Below are 19850 nucleotides of genomic sequence, written 5' to 3' on the forward strand. Positions count from 1 at the left end.
TGGAATGGATAAATAAATTTATGTACAGTCATTCAAATGAATACTATACAGAGAAAGTGTAATATACAAGAACATGCAAAAATATGGATGACTCTCATAAACATAATGTTGAAAGAAGCCAGACATGGAAGTGTACATATTATAAGACTCCATTTATATAAAAACTAAAAACAGGCAAAATGAATCTGTGCTGTTAGACAATTACTCTAGTAGTTATCACGTGGCAGAGGTGAGAGGAGAGTGACAGGAAGGGAGTGTGAAGGCAACTCGGTTGCTGGTGAGTTTCTCTTTATTGATGGTGGGGATTGTCACATGGGTGTGGTCTGCGAGCACTTGTGCTGTATGCTTGTGATATGTGTCCTTTTCTATATGTATATAATATTAAAGTAAAACATTAAAAATGTTCATTCCTATGTGATAGTCAAAGCATTCAATTTCATTCAAAGTTAAGGCTTATACCCTAACTCTAGCTAGGCCTATTATAGCGTATGGGCACTGTTTCTGACCCTCAGGGAGTTGGGAAGAGTTGGGAGCAAGGAAATGTAAGGAGAACTATTTTTTTTTTTTGAAACAGAGTCTTGCTCTGTCGCCCAGGCTGGAGTGCAGTGGCGCGATCTCAGCTCACTGCAAGCTCTGCCTTCCGGGTTCATGCCATTCTCCTGCCTCAGCCTCCCGAGTAGCTGGGACTACAAGCGCCCACCAACACGCCCGGCTAATTTTTTGTATTTTTAGTAGAGACAGGGTTTCACCATGTTAGTCAGGATGGTCTCGATCTCCTGACCTCGTGATCTGCCCGCCTCGGCCTCCCAAAGTGCTGGGATTACAGGCATGAGCCACTATGCCCGGCCAGGAGAACTATTAATAAAAAGCTCGACAGGCATGAAGCTGTTACAGCAAATGTGTTGATGTTCCTCCTAGGTCTCCACCCATTGAGTGCTGTGACTATTGGCTGCTAATGGCTTACAGTTCTCCCCCTCTTGGGAGAATTTGCCTTTGACCAAATGGAAGCCACCTTTTCTGAGTCATGGCCCTTCCCCTCCCTATTTAACTCCCCAACTTTCTCCCCAGCTGCTTCCTCGCCTTCCCCCACATTGCACTCAGCAGCCAATGACCAACTGACAGGGAGGTAAAAGTCTGGCCTCATTTCTCCAGGACAGACCAGAGCTTGCTGTGGGACGAGTCAGGGGCTAGCCTTGAACAGAGACCACATCCTTATTTTGCATCTCTCCTTTTTATTCTGCTTTGCCGAGAGCACTCCCCCAGTAAACCACTTCACAAGAATCCCTATTTCAGACAATGCTCCCAGGAAGCCCAACCAAAGACAGCTGGCTCAGACCTCAACAAGCTTGGGAACAGTTACAGTCTGGTGCTTTCTCCTGGTTTTCTTATAAGGCTTCTCTGCTCCCTGGTGGTCTTTTACCTTCAGACCCTCGGATGCTGTGATGCTTTCTGCTCTAGTGGTCACATATCTTCTCGTTAGCCCCTGGAAACCTCTGCCGACCATCCCAATGCCAGCTCCCCAACGTGGCCTACATCTGGTCCTTGAATACTCTGAGTACATCATCTTAACAAACTCCAGGGGAGTAAGCTGCCTAACACCATCATCTCCCCCTTAGCAGGCCATTCCTCATGTTGTAAGGGTGAGAGAAGGGCACCAGTCCGCATCACTCCTCTACCTGCAAGGGGACATATCATAGACTCCTGAGTCATCCCCTGAGCCTTCTCCTAAGGGACTTGGGGGGAGGAACAGATACCCTCCTATGCCACACTCTTTGAGGGTTGTGAGGTATTCATAGTGCAGGCTTCTCCAAAGAGAGGATCATGAAATGTGAAATCATTATTGGGTGGCTTTTTGGATATTTCTGTATCTGATATTTATTAAATCATGATACTTCAATTAAAACTTCCAACTTAGAATCCTGTTACATTGAAATATTTGAAGAGTGCATTAGTGTCCACCAGAAAATGTATGTTTCCTCTGCATTACTCATTAGTCCCTGGATTATCTTGCTATTTTGCCTCTAGGTTTGAGACGGAGTCTTGCTCTGTCTCCAGGCTGGAGTGCAGTGGTGTGATCTCGGCTTACTGAAACCTCCACCTCCCAGGTTCAAGTGATTCTCCTGCCTCAGCCTCCCGAGTAGCTGGGAGTACAGGCGCCTGCCACCATGCCCAGCTAATTTTTGTATTTTTAGTAGAGACGGGGTTTCACTGTGTTGGCCAGGATGCTCTCTATCTCTTGACCTTGTGATCTGCCCGCCTCAGCCTCCCAAAGTGCTGGGATTACAGGCGTGAGCCACCGGGCCCCATCTCCTCTACAGTTTTTTTGTGGGGCCCATCAGAGACTGAATTCTCCACATGGTCTATGGGTGAAACAAAATCTGGAGGCTACTTCTCTAATTTGAGAGGACACCTGTAGATATGAGAGCCCACAATACTGTTCTTCCCATCTATGGCACCCGGGTTTTCCTCTCTCCCATTGTGTTACACATTTATCTGGTTCGACATGAAGCTCCTGAACCAGACTCTATTTCAAGATGCCAGGGAGCTTGCGGGTATGTGTAGTCCACTGGAAAGAGCCCTAATAATTCTGCCTTCAAGTCCTAGTCTAGCAAAGTCATTGGTCCTTACTTTCCTCAGCTTCAAATGAAGGAGTCATGCCTTGTAACTCCCAAGATCCTCTTCTATTCTGATATTCTGGCTTTCATTATCTTGAATTCCATTGTTAGATTGAATTGACCTGTCAGCTTAGAAACAATGATTGGCACAACATCCATATTCAGAGACAGCCTCAGTCTGACTGTCTGGTCTTTGCCGGGACAACGTGGTAGGCAAATCTCAACCTGTGAGTCTTCTTTTAGAGACCTTAAAACAATCTTGAAAAAAAAATAGCAATGATGTAAGTCCGAGAAGTAGGGCCCCTTTACAAATAGCAACGCTGTGGGTTCATACAAACAGATCTGATGTAGCTCCTATTTTAATTGAATCACCCACTTGGCAACTGAACAACAACAATAAACTGCTTGTTGCTGGCTTATGTCTCTGTCAGAAAAAAACAGTGTTCCCTCTCAAAGGCTTCTGGGCCTTTGCTTTATTAAGAAACTTGATAAATATAGTTCAGTAAGTATGTGGTCCATCTCAGATTTATAGCCAGCTTTCTAATCTAACCAGATAGGATCTCAGGGCAGAAAAACATATGCCTGGTTTTTGTTTTGATGAGACAAAACCCCCAAAATGGGAAGTCCATGTTCTCCCGACTCAGTCTCCCAGGTCTGAGTGCCTGCCCTGCTGTAGCTGGGCTGCCACCCCAGGCCTTCCCCCTCCTGCCCAGCTTGCGGCTGCTTCTGTCCTTCCTGCAGCTGCCCAGACCTTTGCTCATGTGTGCAACCTTTTCAGAGGCCTGTTGACAGGTTTGAAAATAAAGCAGGCGATGTAAAGAACACGCAAGTCATAGATATATGAAAATCAAGCAGTTTGGCTCTACGGAGCGGGATTAGTGAGGATCAGCTGTGCAGCCAGGCTGCTCCTGGGAGGGAGGCCGAGGAGGCTGCCTGAGGCTGGGGCGCTGGGGCACTCTCTGCCTCAGCTGTGCAGCTGCAGCTCTGGGCCATCTCTGTCTATTCTCAGACACTCCTAAGCTGTCCCAGAATGCCAGGGCACATAGGCTGCCAAATTGCCCAGGTGGGTCCAATAGTAGTTGATAATGTGGTGCTTGGGAAGGGAACTTTCCTGTCCCCACACAGTGAGGGGCAGGGCTTCTGCTGGGGCAAGAGACCTGAGACTGGAAGCTGAAGTGGGAAGGGCAGAGAAAAGACCCATTAGGGGCAAACAACCCTCAGGGGACACTGGTAGCTTTGCACAGTGTCAGACTGTACTTGTAGATATTGGGGGAAAGAGTAAAATAACTATGATCTGAGAGTGATACTCAGGAACTCTGACATAAACATGAGGTGATGATACTCACACCCTGGAGATGGGGCATCTGCTTCTCTTTCTATTTTCCTACTTTTTTTCTGCTCTTTATTCATATTGTTTTGCAAAATAATTATTCTGCATCCAAAAGTCCATGAGACAGCAACTTCTATTTCTTTATGCAAATACGTCAATACCTCTCTGGGAAAAATAAATAAAATAAAAGGTTCTGAGTATTAGGAACCATGCTCTGAAAAGTATCCCAATGATATGATAGGAACAGCGTGAGTACCCTGCAGTGACAGCTGATTCACATGGGGGACTCACAGGTATCTCATTTTAAAAATGAACTGACTCTTCTGTAGACCCTGAAGCCTACCCACAACTTGGTGTCCTGACCTCCATCCCTGTCCCCGTGCTGTTGAGCTTGTTCCCTCCAGGTTCAGGGTGGCTGTCTGGTCCAGTCTGACCAAGCCCCCTTCTAGAATAGGCACTGGAATTTGAGAGATTACAGAAATGAGCTTGGGACCTTTAGACTTTTCACCAGATGGAAAATTTGCAAACATGTTTTTCTCTATAACCAGGTTGAGTGATCACACTGTCATTACTAAACTGCCAACTTCATCAAAATATTAATAATTGTCTTAAAGAGCTGATGAAACCAGAATAGTCTGAAAATAGGGATGGAAGATGATTCTCATGGAAAAGAGAAGGCTGAGTGGTCTGAGTGGTTACAATGCAAGCTCCAGTCTTAGAGAGTCCAGGAACTAGAGAGAGACACGGAATGTACACTGATGGAATCGAGAAAATGTCGCAAGTGAATGCAAAGACTAACCCAGAGAGGTTACTTGAGGACCTGCCTTTTCTCCCATAATATGCACTATGATTCAGTCAAACTAAGCCACAAGATATTCCTTTAATTATCCTGTGCATTCCTCTCTTTGCTCAAATGTTCCCTTTTCCAGGAATAAAATTCCCACAGTACCATTAACCTCCAACATTTCTTGAGGAATTTCTTTGTGACAATGTACTGAAGGCTTGTGCATCACATCAACTATCTCATTTAATCCTCATAACCACGTTATGAAGTAGGTGTTAACATGAGCTCTGTCTTGCAGCTGCAGAAATTGTGACGTAAAAGCTTAAGTAACTTGCCCAAGGTTAGGCTGGTAATAAGAGGCAGAGCTGGGGTTCCATCTTAGGCAGCCTATTCCTAGATGGTACATCTTTAACATCTATGTGCACCAGTAGAGAGAATGCTACTGTTCTAAGGATCCTTGAAGGACCAGCTTGAATTCATGAGACTTTCTTCCCCCAGGATAAAGCGCTCCCTTGTTGGCGTCCCCACAGTCCAGGCTGGTGCTGATGCCGTCCTGCGTCAGAGCCACTCATGCCCGTGTGCGCACTCTTTGTCGGGGTCTGACACCGTTGCATCGTATATCACCTGTGTTGTCATGGTCGGTGCTCAACAAATGCCCCTACTGATTCAAGTATATGAGCAAGTCAAATAAAAAAATAATATGGCCGGGCGCGGTGGCTCAAGCCTGTAATTCCAGCACTTTGTTAGGCCGAGGCGGGCGGATCACAAGGTCAGGAGATTGAGACCTTCCTGGTTAACATGGTGAAACCCTGTCTCTACTAAAAATACAAAAAATTAGCCGGACATGTTGGCGAGCGCCTGTAGTCCCAGTTACTTGGGAGGCTGAGGCAGGAGAATGGCCTGAACCCAGGAGGCAGAGCTTGCAGTGAGCTGAGATCGTGCCACTGCACTCCAGCCTGAGCAACAGAGTGAGACTCCATCTCAAAATAAATAAATAAATAAATAAATAAATAAAGTAATAATTTATTAGGCTTCTGCTGTAATAATTTATTAGGCTTCTGCATAAATTATTGCATTTTATCCATACAACATTTATGATTCTTATTTTTCAATGAGGAACCAGACTTAGGAAGATTAATAACTTGCCTGAAGTCACAGAGGTAGAGGGGCAGCATAAAGATTGAGTTGCCAATTTGTCAGATTCCAAAGCTCTTTTACTGCACCATCTCTCCTTCCAAGCGTGGGAGAGTGGGGAGGGAATTATGTGTCAGTGTTGGGTGAGAATGGCTTGGTAGAACTTGGAGGTGAGCTTCTCATGAACAGGGCTTCCTGGGACCTCTTATCCTGTCTTACATGAGTCACCCCAAATTATTAGAAATCAAAGCATCAGTTGAGGAAAACCACACCAGCCCCCAGAAAGCTAATTGAGCCCCGTAGTCTCAAAGCAAGTCTAGTCACTGCTCTTGAAAAATGCAATTTAGCCATTCCTCCTTACTCCTTACAGCTGATCTCAAACACATGAAATGTCATATGTAATTAGAGTCCATGAACATTCGTGTCACTTTGCACAATTAAAACTGTGTTCTGCTATTCCTGGGAAACATATTTTTAGTTTAAGCTGGGGCGTAATGAGATCTCTAAAAATAACACCGTGAAAGGTGAGGCTAAGTGTAGGGGTTGAGTTCACCCCAGTGCCGAGGCTATAAAACATTATTCATGGTCCATTTAAAGCTCTTGAGCCCTGGGCCAACTTTTTTGCTCAGACAGAAGTTTGGTTCATCCTATTTGGACCCAACTCACTTTCCATTGAAATGGCGGTGGCCTGAGTGAGAGGGACTTAGACTAGGCCATTAGAGGAATTTTACAGCAGCTGAGGCAGCTCAGGGCCACTTTCTCTCCAAGGGGCTCTGGTTACACTCAGGCTGAAAGGCTTGGATATCGAGTGTTGAGACCACCCCACAGCTCGCCAGCTTGCTGCCCTCTGGCATGATGGCTCCTTTCAGAATCAAGCTCCCCAGGTTTTGGCAAGCCTATGGCTACAGAAATAACAAATGATCTCCCAGCTTGGCAGTGGGAGGGTTCTGGCATGCCTGTAACCTCAGACACAGAATATGGCACCCAATAGCGTGCGGAAATGGTGATACAAGGCTCGTAACAGATGTGAGAAACTTCAAGATTTCAATAATTCAGGGCTTTGGAGGGGATATGATTTTCTTGGACAGAAAAGTGCCGTATTAAATGCACCACCCACAGTACTTTAAACACACATACACACTCTCACACCACATGGAACACATCCGCGTGTGTGCCCATTGCCAGGGCTTCTGCTCCCTTGCTTAAGGTAGACCTGACATCAGCAGCAGATGGTCATTATCAAGTTTCTTATCTCATCCTTGTTGCCCCAAAACATAATTTCTCCTGCCCTTGGGGCTGTGCTAATGAGGCTGATGTTACAGGCTGGATTCTGTGGATACTCTAGTTGATTTCACTCTCTTTCCTGATCATGAATGTTGTTTGCTTCCTTGTTCTTCTGGTTCATCTGTTTATTTACATTCAGCTTCCACCAAATACAGATTTGGGATGAGGTCAGAGATTCCATTCTATTTGCTGATTTATAAATTTCTTTCTTTCTTTCTTTCTTTCTTTCTTTCTTTCTTTCTTTCTTTCTTTCTTTCTCTCTTTCTTTCTTTCTTCTTTCTTTCGTGTGTGTGTGTGTTTGTTAGCTTGTTTTTGATACAGGGTCTCACTCTGTCACCCAGGCTGGAGTGCAGTGGTGCAAACATGGCTCACTGCAGCTTCTACCTCCTGGGCTCAAGCAATCCTCCTATCTCAGTCTCCTGAGTAGCTAGGACTACAGGTACATGCCACTATGCCTTGCTAATTTTTGTCTTTGTTGTTGTTGTTGTTGTTTTGCCATGTTGCCCAGGCTGGTCTTGAACTCCTGGGCTCAAGCAATCCACCCACCTTGGCCTCCCACAGTGCTGGCCTTACAGGTGTGAGCCACTGTGCCTGGCCACAAATATCATCTTTCTTTAAGTGTAAACATGGTCCAGTACAAGCTAGTCCACTACAGGGAGAAGTGCCCAGACCCAAGTCTTTGTTGTTGATGCTAGCAGGGTTATTTTGGGGAGGTTAGCAGCAGAGACTGAACTAATCCTAATTCTGTGTATGCAGTCTCAGGCCAAAGGACAATACTGAGGACAGACTCTGTGACCTTTGTCATGCACAGGGCACGTGACCACACTTACAGTGCCTTGTTCAGAGGCAGGCAAGAGCCATTTTAAATTTTTGTTGTAACTTGAGTAAATGTAAAAAATTATTGTTATCATTATTATTTTGCTGTGCTAAGAGAATTGGGTAGTCCTTCTTGGGACTGAAGTGACCGACCACATATTTGGAAATGTGTGACTATTTGCTTCATCTTTCATTCCTAGACTAAAATAGACTGTCTTCCCTTCCCTACCTAATTAGATAAGTCATTCCCTAGTCACTGAATCCTTGACTTTAAAGGCAGCAGAGCATTTTTAGATGATCAAGTACATCTTCACCAATTTTATAATTGAGATCAAAACCCTGATTGGAGAAATGACTTACTCAACATCTCCTGAGATTCAGTTCGGATTTGGAGATACTTAAAGACACAAGTTAACATCTCTTGAACCTTTCCTTTCAATTCCATCAAATAAGACCTGCCCTATATAGACTTTCAGTAGTTTATCTCTAGTGGTTTTTTTTTTTTTTTTGTACCCCTTTCCTCCCTGGACAGCTCACTGAGTATACTCTAATCTCTTTCTTTCTCAACAGGCCCTTATCTAAAACAGTTATTAGGAAAGGACCAGACAAATGTACTCACATTCTGGCACAAATGACTGATCATAGTTGCTTCCTCATTTGTGTGTCTCATGGGGATTAGATTGTACTGAAAAGTGTTAAAATCTAGTGACAGAATTCAAGGCAGCCTCAGGCCAATGGTAGGCATTTTGGGGAGGAGGTGACTAAAATTACACCATGGCTTGGAAATTAGAAGGTCTGACTTAGACCTGTTGAAGACTTGTGGGATGCAAGATCTGGTAGAGGCCATTAACTCGTACAGTTTGCTAATAGATGAGGAAACTGAAATCCAGGGGAAGGAAACTGAAGTTTTCCCATGGGCAAGCAGCTGGTTAGTTAAGGGCAGGGCAGAGATGGGTCTCTAGGATTTACATTTAAAAAGTTGGCTTAACAAAATGATTTACCATTTGGCTGTTCATTTATTCATTCTTTTAAGAAATATATTTTTGTATGCCTACTCTTTGTCCAGCAGGGTTTGGCATTAAATGATGAACAAAGAGACACTGGTCCTGCCCCGTTGGGGCTTATAATCAATGGGGTGGTGACACAGAGGAAGAAAGACACACTCACCAGAAATAGATAATTACCAATTGTGATAAGCCCCTGTCTTGCTGAACTTATCACCAACATTTGACACGGTTGATTAGTCCCTCCCTCTTGAGATGCTTTATGTAGCTCCTGTGACACCACTCTCTTGATTTTCCTCCCACAGAGCAGGCTTCTCCTTGTCCTGCTTTTTAGCTGTTTCATTCTCATATCCTTAGTTTCTAAATATTGGAATGCCCCAGAAGCCACCCCAGTCTTCTCCTGTGAACTCCTAATTTGTATATCAAGCTGTATACTTGACTTCTCTACTAGGCTGTCTAATAGATACATGTTATATAACACATTCAAAATCACACTCCTCTTTTCCCATTCTCATCTCCAACCTTCTCCTCCCCCAGCCTGTTCATCTTAGGAAATATAAATGTACTCTTTCAGTGACTCATATCAAAATCTTGGAGTCATCTTTGATTATTTTCTTTCTCTGATACTCCATTTCCAGTACATATCTATAAGTCCTGTAGCTCTTACCTTCAAAATAGATCCAGAACACAACCATTTGTCAACCACTTTATAACCTCTATCACTCTGGTCCAAGATATCATCACTTCTCACCAGGAGTATTGGAAAAACCTGACTAATCTTCCTCTATTTGCACCAGCCTGAGTGGCCCCTTCCAAATGTTAGTTGGATTATTTTGCTGAAAACACTCATCTCACTCAGAATAGAAGCTCAAGTCCTGGCAGTGGCTGGCAAGACCCTGCAAGACCCAGACCCCTGCCATCCGTTTCCAACTCCCATCACTCCCTCCCTCCCTCACTGGTCTTCCCGCTTTTCCTCAACCCTGTGGAGTCCACTTAGGCTCAGGGTCTTCTCGCTCACTGCTTCTTCCACAAACGCTCACACAGCTTGTTCCCACTCTCCCTGCAGGTCTCTGCTCATCCATTGTGCTCTCAGTGTGGCCTTTTGAGTCCTCCCGTGAAATGACATTCCACCCAGGAATGCCCATCTCGCCTCGCTTTATTTGCTTTATTTTTCTCTTTAGCACATTTCATCATGTAACATTGTCTGTATTTATTGGTTTGTTTCTTCCTTGTCTGCCTTACTCCCAGCCAGAATGTAGACTCCAGATACGCAGGAATTTTTGTCTGCTTCCTTCTCCTTATGCCTAGAACAGTGCTCAGTAAATATTTGTTAAATGAATGAATGAACCGAAGCTGAGATCTGAAAAGTCTCAGTTAAAAGGCTAGTGGGAGCTGTCTGTAGAGAACCACCCCAGCAGAAATTACTATAGGTATAAAGAAAATAAGGGATAAAGCTGGGCCCTGAGAACCTAAAAAGAAGGGAGACAAATGGCCTGAAAGGAAGCAGAAGTTGGCAGAGACCGGCTTGTGCGGAATCTTGGAGCCATGATGGGGACTTTGGGTTTGAGCCTGGGTGAGAAGGAAGGCTATAGACAGGCTTTAAGCAGGGAGTCCTTTTAATGTGGAGGTTCCCATAGGTGCAACGTCACAGTTCTTGACCTCAAGAAAATCAGTGTCTATGAGGGGAGCCCACACAAACACACAGTTAACAGCATGAAGTGCCTGGGTGACCTGGGAATATATCCCTCTTCCTTGAGGGCGAGGAGAGGAATCAGAAATATTTTCTAGAGGTTTTAATATTTTTAAAGACATTATGTAAGAAAACAGTTTTAGGCTCATTGCAAAATTGTGAAGGTGGTTCAGAGAATTCTCATATACCTGCTTCCCCTACACATGCACAGTTCCCCTATTATCAACATCCTCCATGAGAATGGTGCACCTACATTGATTCATCATTATTACCCAAAGTCCATAGCTTACACTGGGGTTCACGCTTGGTGTTGTACTATTTGGTGGGTTTAGACAAATGTATAATGGCATGTGTCTACCTTTATAGTATCATACAGAGTAGTTTCACTGTCCTAAGATTCCTCTGTGCTCTGCCTATTCATCCCTCCCTCCCCTATTGGCTGCCACTTATCTTTTACTGTCCCCGTAGTTTTCCCTTTTTGAGATTGTCATATAGGTGGACTCACATAATATATAATCCGTTTAGATTGACTTCTTTCATTTAGTAATATGCACTTAAATTTTCTCCATGTCTTTTCATGGCTTGAGAGCTCATTTCCTTTTAGCACTGAATAATATTCCATTTTTCTCCTATACCACAATTTATTTACTTATTCACCTGCAGAAATGGCATCTTAGTTGCTTCCAAGTTTTGTCAGTTATGAATAAAACTGTTATAAGCATCCATGTGCAGGTCCACCTTATGGGTGAATATAAGTTTTCATCTCCTTGGGGTAAATACTAAGGAGCATTATTGCTGGATCGTACAGTAAGAGTATGTAGTTTTGTAAGAAACTGACAAATTGTCTTCCAAAGTAGCTGTAGCATTTTGCATTCCCACCAGCAATAAATTAGAGTTCCTGTTGCTCCACATCCTTGTCAGCATTTGGTGTTGTCAGTGTTCTGGATTCTGGCCATTCTAATAGGTATGTAATGGTGTCTCAGTGATGTTTTAGTTTGCATTTCTCCAGTGACTTATGATGTTGAGCATCTTTTCATATCCTTGTTTGTCATCTTAATATCGTCTTTGGTGAGGTGTCTGTTCAGGTCTTTGATTCATTTTGTAATCAGTTTTTTTTTTTGTTTTCTTATTGTTGATTTCTTTGCATATTTTGGAAAACAGTCCTTTATCAGATATGTCATTTGCAAATATTTTCTCCTAATCTATGATTTCTCTTTTCAGTCTGAGATTTTAATTTCCTGACCTGAATCTGTAAGGAGAAATAGAAGATCAGGCGTGTGGTGCACGAGACAGAGAGAAAGCCAGAGAGAACCGTATGTGCAACAGTGCAAGCGTCTGCCATCTCAGAGAGTGGTGTGAGGCTTGAACTGCTAAATAAAAATGTGCTTTTCAAGGTTGAACCTAAGTCTGGCTGACTCCCAAGTCCATGTCTTTTCACTACACCATGCTGAGAAGTGGTTTTGAGGCCAAGTGGAAGGAGGCAGCTGGGGTAGGCTGGAGGACTTTCAGAGATCACAGGCTTGCTGGCTCCTGTCAGAACAGGAAAAGAGCATCCATGCTGACAGCTACATTTCACAGAAGAAGGAAATATGGCCCAGGGAGAGGAAGCCACTTGTTCAAGATCACACAGCTTGTGAGAGGCAGGCTCCTCATCCAGTTTTGCAGGGGTGGTGTAAAAAAGCAAAAGAAAATGTCATTTTACATTGAACTGAATTGAGAAAATACTCATGAACTTCTTAGGGATGGAAAACATTTTGCAGTTAGTACCTATTTTTCCTACATTGTGTGTGTGTGTGTGAGTGCCCACACACATATCATACTTTTCCAAAGGAACTCATAAATGCCTCATCTTAGTTCTGCTTCTCTGGTTTGATCAATAAGAATTTTAAAGCAATTAATGCTTAATTCTCCTAACAACTAGTTTTTATTTTATCCAAAGTAAAACTTCAAAAAAATCTGTTTTATTAATAATAGAAATCATAGCAATAATATTAATCACTGTTACGATGTGACAGCAGAAACCTGTCATCTTTTTATGCCCAATCCAAATGGCAACTGGAATAGAGTTAACATGAGTACTAGCACCACCCTAAATTCCCTGGTAGGTGGAATTTACTCTCCCCTGCAACCTCCACCACAGTTAAGTTGTGTTTACTGGTAGTCTGCAGTGCAATTTGGGAAACTTCTGTCAGCTACATACATTTTAAATACAATTCAGGCAGTGCATAGACATAGCCAAAGTGGAGCTTGAAGTCAGCTGAAAGAAGTCTGAAGGAGGGGCTCTTGCATTAGGAATAGGCCTGTTTTGACCACCACAGAAATATACCTCTTCGGTCCTAGAGCTGAAAAGAATATTAAAGTTTCAATTAGACCATTCTGCAACTTCAGAGAGAACCATACTCAAGCCAACCCAAGCAAAATCCATCCTGATATTCTAGATCAAAGATCAACAAATATTTTCTGTAAAGCACCAGATAGTAAGTATTTTAGGCTTTCTGAGCCATAGGGTCTCTGTCATAACTACTCAATTCTATCCTTGTGGAAGAAAGCAGGCATAGACATTAGGCAAATGAATGGGCATGACAGTTTTCCAGTAAAACTTTATTTACAAAAACAGGTAGTAGGGCTGAATTTCACTTACAGGCAGTGGTTTGCCAACTCATGTTCTAAATCTCTAGAAGAGAAATTGCCTAAGCTTCTCTAGGAAGTGTTCAGCTTTTATGGCTGGGCATTCTTCACTATGTCTAATTCATATCCCTTTGCATATCCTTTTGTATAATACAGATCCTTCTACTATAACCCAGGGAGATGGAGAACATCTGTTTGGGGCATCCTTTTGTTGGAAGGACTAACTCTGCCGTAAGGAAAAGGATGAAAGATTAGCATAAAGTTTGCTAATCAGAGGACAGGCATTCATATCCTGGCTTCACTACTTGTTGTGTGATCTTAGACAAGTTGCTAAACCATTCTCTCTGCCTCAGATTTTTCATCTGCAAAATGGTTCTACTCATGATACTAAAATCATGGTGCCATTGTGAGCATTAAGTGAGATGACGCATTGCAAAGCACTTTAACCTAGTTCTTTAATAAATGTGAGATGGAAAGAAAAGGAGAAGTAGAGAAAGATAAAAAGTTAGATTACTCTGACATTGAAAAATGCAATTATTTGAGAACAGATAAACTGGGAGACCCTATTTGGAGATTTTAGCAAAGACAGCAAAGATAGTCATACATGTTGGGTTGAATAATAATGTACCTATCACACTATCTTTCACTACATGTCATAGTCTATATCATTCTAAAATTATCTTGCCCATTTGTTACTTCATTATTGCCTGTCTTTCTCCACTAGAATGTAAAATCCTAGAGGGATGGGCCGTATCTGTGTCATTCATTACTATACCCTCAGTACCTAGAAGAATCTTTGGCACATAGTAAGTATTCAATAAATAATTGTTCAATGGAAGAAAAAATGAATGGGAAGATTGTCTCTTCTGTGCAGTACCCAGCTTCGGGAAGAATCCAGTATAGTGACAAAGGAACCTGCTTCCAGCCAGCCATCATCATCAGAATGGATATCACCCTGATGGCAGACATCACCACCAGACCCTTGTTGTGTGGCTTCTGGACTTACCAAGGATTTCTGACAACTGTTACACTGAATTTTATCCCAGCTCCCTTATTTTTTGACTCAGTCCATACTCCCAGATGCATAAAAGGAGGATAAAAAGTAGATCTTCTGTACAAGAACAAGTGGTGGCTTGTTAAATATAAAAAATCAACAAGGCATCACCTTTGTGAAATCCCCATATCCACCTAAGGGCTGGATGGAAAAACAGACAAACACCTATTTCTTTCTCTGTGGCTCATGGCTTCTCTGTGTTTCCCAGACTTCTGTTTGTATCCCATTGGAGGATAATGGTCCAAAGGGAATCATGTTATTCATCTAATCTGGCCATAACCCTGTATCTACCAGCAGTGTATATTACGCATGAAATACTCCCTAAACTACCTTTCTTACTTTCTTTGCTCTTTCTTCTTCCCTCTCTTCATTCCATTTTTAATGCATATTTATTGAGCAAACGATTATATACATAGCATAGTTCTAGGCATTTATCCTTCTTTAATAGGAAAAGAACAGTTATTATCTATAAGGCAATTTGAGAACATGTGTAAAGCAGCCCATCAGTAGTATAAACACTGAGAGGATGAAAAAATGACAAATGTGGAGGGGGAGGCCACAGAAAGTGTGGTCAATTTCAGATGGGTTTCTAGCCAGTTCTTGGAAGGATGCCTTGGAAATCATTTAGTGAGAGAAGGAGTTAAGTGGGAGAAGAAGGGTGGGAGGTTAGATGAGAGGCAGCTACCAAAGTACACACAATGCAAATTGAACTCAGAGAGAAGAATAACATTCCAAAAATGTTTATTAAGTAGGGACTCTGTCTGTCAACACCATCCCAGGGCTCTAAAATAAATTAGGAGACCTGATTCCTTTCCTTAAATTGCTGATAATATGGTGTGGGTAGTTAAGCACACTTTTGCTAACAAACTTGAAACTCCACATGTTCTCCACAGTACATTTAACAAAAATGTTAGAAAGTGTTAAGATTTCTCCAGTGAACCATCATCTCCAAATTACTGACTTGAATTGCTTAAATACCAGTTTCTAATTTTGACACCTCAGCACCAAGCTTCTGATGCACAGTATTTTTCTTTAATGTGGATGGCTAATAGCAAGAGAGGGGTTGAAGGGGTTAACCTACTTCTAGCGACCCCATTAGTGAACTTGAAAAATGACAGTAGAGGATATTTTGGTTTTAGTTTATGGAGACGGTTTCCATAATGGCTTCCTAAATGCCACTCCCAGTATGTGGCCTCAGATGCATCCGGACAACTAATGAAAGGACTTCATGAGACATAAGACCTGTCACACAGCTCTTAGCATCACTCTGAGCTGGGCTATCTCCAAGCCCAGCTGCAGAGCTTGTCTGCTCAGCTTTTGGACCCCCTGCATGTGTCTAATCTTGAGCAAGATATACTTATCTCAATTGCTAAGAGATCTGGCTCAGAGACAGAGCAAAGACCCAACATGTAGAGTTCAAGTGTTAATCCAAAGAGGTCAACTTTCTCACCCATACATTCTTAGAACTGCAGAGACATGTGTCCTTTTCCTTCCATCAGGCTGAGGTTTTTCACAAGTACATCAATTTGAAATCAGTAATATAGAATAAGTGAAACATTAAAAATAAGTTTTTTTTTTCTTTGACCAGATTCCGAGAGGTGGTGGTGGTAGTGGGGACAGAATAACATTTAATAAGGGCCTACTCCTCTCTGCCAGGGTATTATGCATACTATCAAACTAATTTCTCAAAGCATATATTTCAAAACAAAAAAGAAGAAAGCCCCTTCATTTTTATGTAAGAAAACAGAATCAGAAGGACTACCTTGACCAAGATCACAGCTAAAAAGAGGCAATACAAGTATCTGAAATCTTTATAAGAGAGTATGAATTCTCAAAATAAGAGAGAATATTTATAAAGAGAATAGTATGTTTTCTCTGTATAAAATTCAATCTTTTCCCACTATATCACTCTGCTTTTCATCCATATTATCGAGTTATCATTAGAACAGATATAACACTTATTTTACATTGTGCTTAACAGGTTGATTTTCCTGATTTACTAACATTCAAGGTAATTTAAATATTATTCAAATTCTTTCAGATAATAGCAAAACAGGACACACTCCTCAACTCATTTTATAATTCCTGAACCAGACAATGATCATACAAAAAAGAGAAGTTACCATACAATCTAAATCATGTAGATGTAGAAATTCTTGACAAAGTATTTTAGCAAATGATGTATAATATAAGAAAATAATGTAACAAATAGCATAATTGATTATCTTATTGAATTATTCCAAAGAAAGCAAGTTTGCTCTAATATTAAGACTGTATGCTTATCTTATTAGATGAAGAAAATGCATTCAATAAAATTTAACATCCATTCATGAAAAGAAACTCTTAGCAAACTAAAAAGAAAAGGACAATTATTTTATCTCATGAAAGATAGCCAACCAAAAACCTTCTGCAAACACATACTTGTGGGTTAAATATTGGAAGCATTTCCCTTAAAATCAGAAACAAGACAAGGATGCTTATGGAACAAAACTGTCATTAGTTGATAATAATATTTTTGTCCTACAAAAAATAGCCTCAGATGATCTAAAGACAAATTATTAGAATTAATAAAGGAGTGTAGCAGAGTTGCTGAATTTAAACTTAGTATTTTAAAAATTGAATTTGTAAATGCCATCAATAAGCATTTAGAAAATGCAATGATAAAAAAAAGATACCATTCACATTGAAAAGCAAATAACCAAGAATAGCCAAAAAACACTCTTGAAAAGAACAGGGTGGAGAAACATGCCCTATGTGATATTTTTAAAGCCATGCTAATTAAGTCAGTGTACCTGCTGTACAGAGAGAAAAATAGACTGCTAGGCTAAAGAACTGGGAAACCTACCCCTGCATATATGAAACGTGGTATAAGATAGAGTCTGCACATTCGAGGAGAAATGGACCATGGTGATGGGACAATTGATTATCCCTATCAGAGAAATGAAATTAGATGCCTACCTCACACCATACATAAAAAAATGTTCCACGATGACTAAGACTTAAGTGTAAGATGCTTAAATATTTAGAGGTATAGAGGCAGAAAAGGTGAAAGACAGGTTAATAAGAGAAAAACATAACAAAATTATTTATTCAAAGTTTTATGTGACAAGAGCCTTCAGAATTGAAGACCCAAAGACTTAGGGAAAACTGTTTTTATGCTTAGGTTGAATGAAGAATGGACAGCTATGTAGACATCTGAACAAAAAAATATGATCTAATCTTAATAAACTGGGGGTGGGGACCCAGCAAAGCCTGTCTGTACTGATTCTTCTTGGTCTCTCTGTGCAGCATTCCTTCTTTCTGGATATGGGGCAGGAGAAGACAGAACTGGCTACAGTGTTCACATTAGTTTCCAGGGCCATTTATACTTCCTTACACCCTTCCCTAGGAAGAGTGAGGTGTAAGTGAGGCCTGCATATCACAAATGGTATAAGAGATTGTAAGATTTAGTTTGCAATGATGTGAAAATGAATTTTTATTTTACTAGTCTTGTTTTACTTCAATTTATTTTAGAAAAAATATTAGTAGCATATCAAACTACTGACTCACAATAATGATATAATTATATAAATTTCTTTAAAAATCTTAGGAAATTTTGCCATTGTTCCAAAAGCTGTGGCTTTGAGGAGATAGCTAAAGATAGGGACAAAGTTTTATCCATGTTTCCATCTCTAGAGCAAGAGTGGCAAATTCAAATGCCCAAAGGGAGCAGACAAATCACTTTGGGAAGTGAGGTGGTGGGGGAAGGACTGGACAACCTGCCCAGCCTGTGCCCTGTCTGCATGAGGTAGAGCTATTCATCTCAAGCTGGGAGTGACCCTTGGACAATTCAAGACTGGTGCCAACCAGATGAATCTCTTCCCAGAAAAGTTAAAACTCAGATTTTATGTGAAACCTCACAGTTTTGAAACACTGGCAATGAATGCAAATATTTAAATGTAAACACTGCAGATCTGCTGACCCATGTCTGCAAGCTGCTGAGGCCTGTGGCCCATGCATTTGCAGTTGCACTGCAGGGCCCAGCATGGCACCCTGCACTTCATCGTGGACACCTCATAAGTCTTTGCTGAGACAATGAATGATGTCTTCTTAATCTCTCTGCCAATATCTGAGGAGACAGTCTGGGAAATTCATTAAAAAATGGCTGCAAATTCTTTTTTGTTCTTTCCATAGAGAGACAGGGCCTATGTCCTCTCCCTTGTACTAGGTAAGCTCTGACTGCTTGACCAATTGACTGCGGCGGAAGTGACACTGTGCTGCCTAAAGAGAATGGAAGCTTCCACTTTCTATCTTTTAGAATACTTGTTGTGAGGGGAACAAGCTCCGTGAAAAGTCCAACTTTCCTGACAATGCCTTCCTGGAAAGACCAGGTGCAGGTGCTCTAACTGGTAATCTCAGCTTAGCTCAGCCTCCCGGCCACCCCTGCCAAGGTGCCAGACATATGAATGATGCTGGCTTCGACTATCCAGAACAGCCCATCTGCCAGCTGAGGACTGCCATATGCACTTCATGCCTTGAAGAACAAAAGAATTGCCCAGCTGAGCTCTGTGTGAATTCCTGACTCACACAATTGTGAGGTATAATAAACCATTTGTTGTATTAAATGAGTGTTGAAGGGGTTTGTTATGCATTCATAGATAACTAAATACTCTAAACTTCTTCATTTAGCTTCTAATTTATCTAACTATGAATCACTATCAGCTAATGAACTTCATTATGGTTTGCTTTGAAGAAGGAAACAGAATATGTCTTATAAATTCCATATGCATTATCTGCAGGAAAAAGCGTTCTGGATAAATGTGGAAGAAAAAAACTGTCACCAAAGGGTACAATGTTTGAGGCTGAATTGAGAAACCAAAGCCCAAACCTTATATAGGATTGCTGTGTTAATAATTTGACCATGAAGAACATATTTAAGAAACTATGAGGTTATTTAATTACTTTTTAAAATTTATCCTCTCTAGAATAACCAGGGAGCTTGTCTGAACGAAAACACTTGGCTGTGGACTATAAGGTCTTCAGACACATGCATGGTCTGTGAGTGAGGAAAATCCAGATTTTGTGCAATAGGTCTAAAGTCACTATATAATCTGACTGTCATCCATCAAGAATATGGATGTACACTGGCGGCAGAGCTGGGAATAATGCTTTAGGGGCATCACAGTTCAGGATAGGCTCTGGTCCCCCTGGAAAGGGTCAGATGCTTTATTCAAATAGAAGAAGCCATTTCTAGAAAAAGAATGTGAGAGGTTAGAAAATGGAGAAATCCCCCAGAAAGAAGAATAGGATGCCCAAGATAGAGGTCTGGAGGAATCTTGTTTGCGTAAAAATCAGTGGAGCTCTGAGAAAAACAATGGTTGGCATTTTAAGGTACCAGTATTAAGAGGCCCGGAAGAATGAGGTTAAGACTTTTTACATGGTGTTTAAGCATTGGCATAAACTACAATGATAAAATCCAGCTCTGTCATCTCAGTACTGTTCCAGATGGCCAGGATGGGCACTCACCTAGAA

General features: G+C 41.6%; 1 long non-coding RNA gene across 2 annotated transcripts in view; it reads left to right on the forward strand.

Moving 5' to 3' along the window:
* LOC134729123 (uncharacterized) overlaps positions 1-18943 on the forward strand; it is a 36626-nt gene extending 17683 nt beyond the window's left edge. For both annotated transcript variants that reach the window (XR_010109999.1, XR_010110000.1), the window contains one exon: positions 11879-18943. This is a non-coding gene — a long non-coding RNA (uncharacterized LOC134729123). The remainder of the gene's footprint in view (positions 1-11878) is intronic.
* The last annotated feature ends 907 nt before the right edge of the window (positions 18944-19850 follow it).

Source organism: Pan paniscus, chromosome 1 (genome assembly GCF_029289425.2).
Source record: "Pan paniscus chromosome 1, NHGRI_mPanPan1-v2.0_pri, whole genome shotgun sequence".
Lineage (NCBI taxonomy): Eukaryota > Metazoa > Chordata > Mammalia > Primates > Hominidae > Pan > Pan paniscus.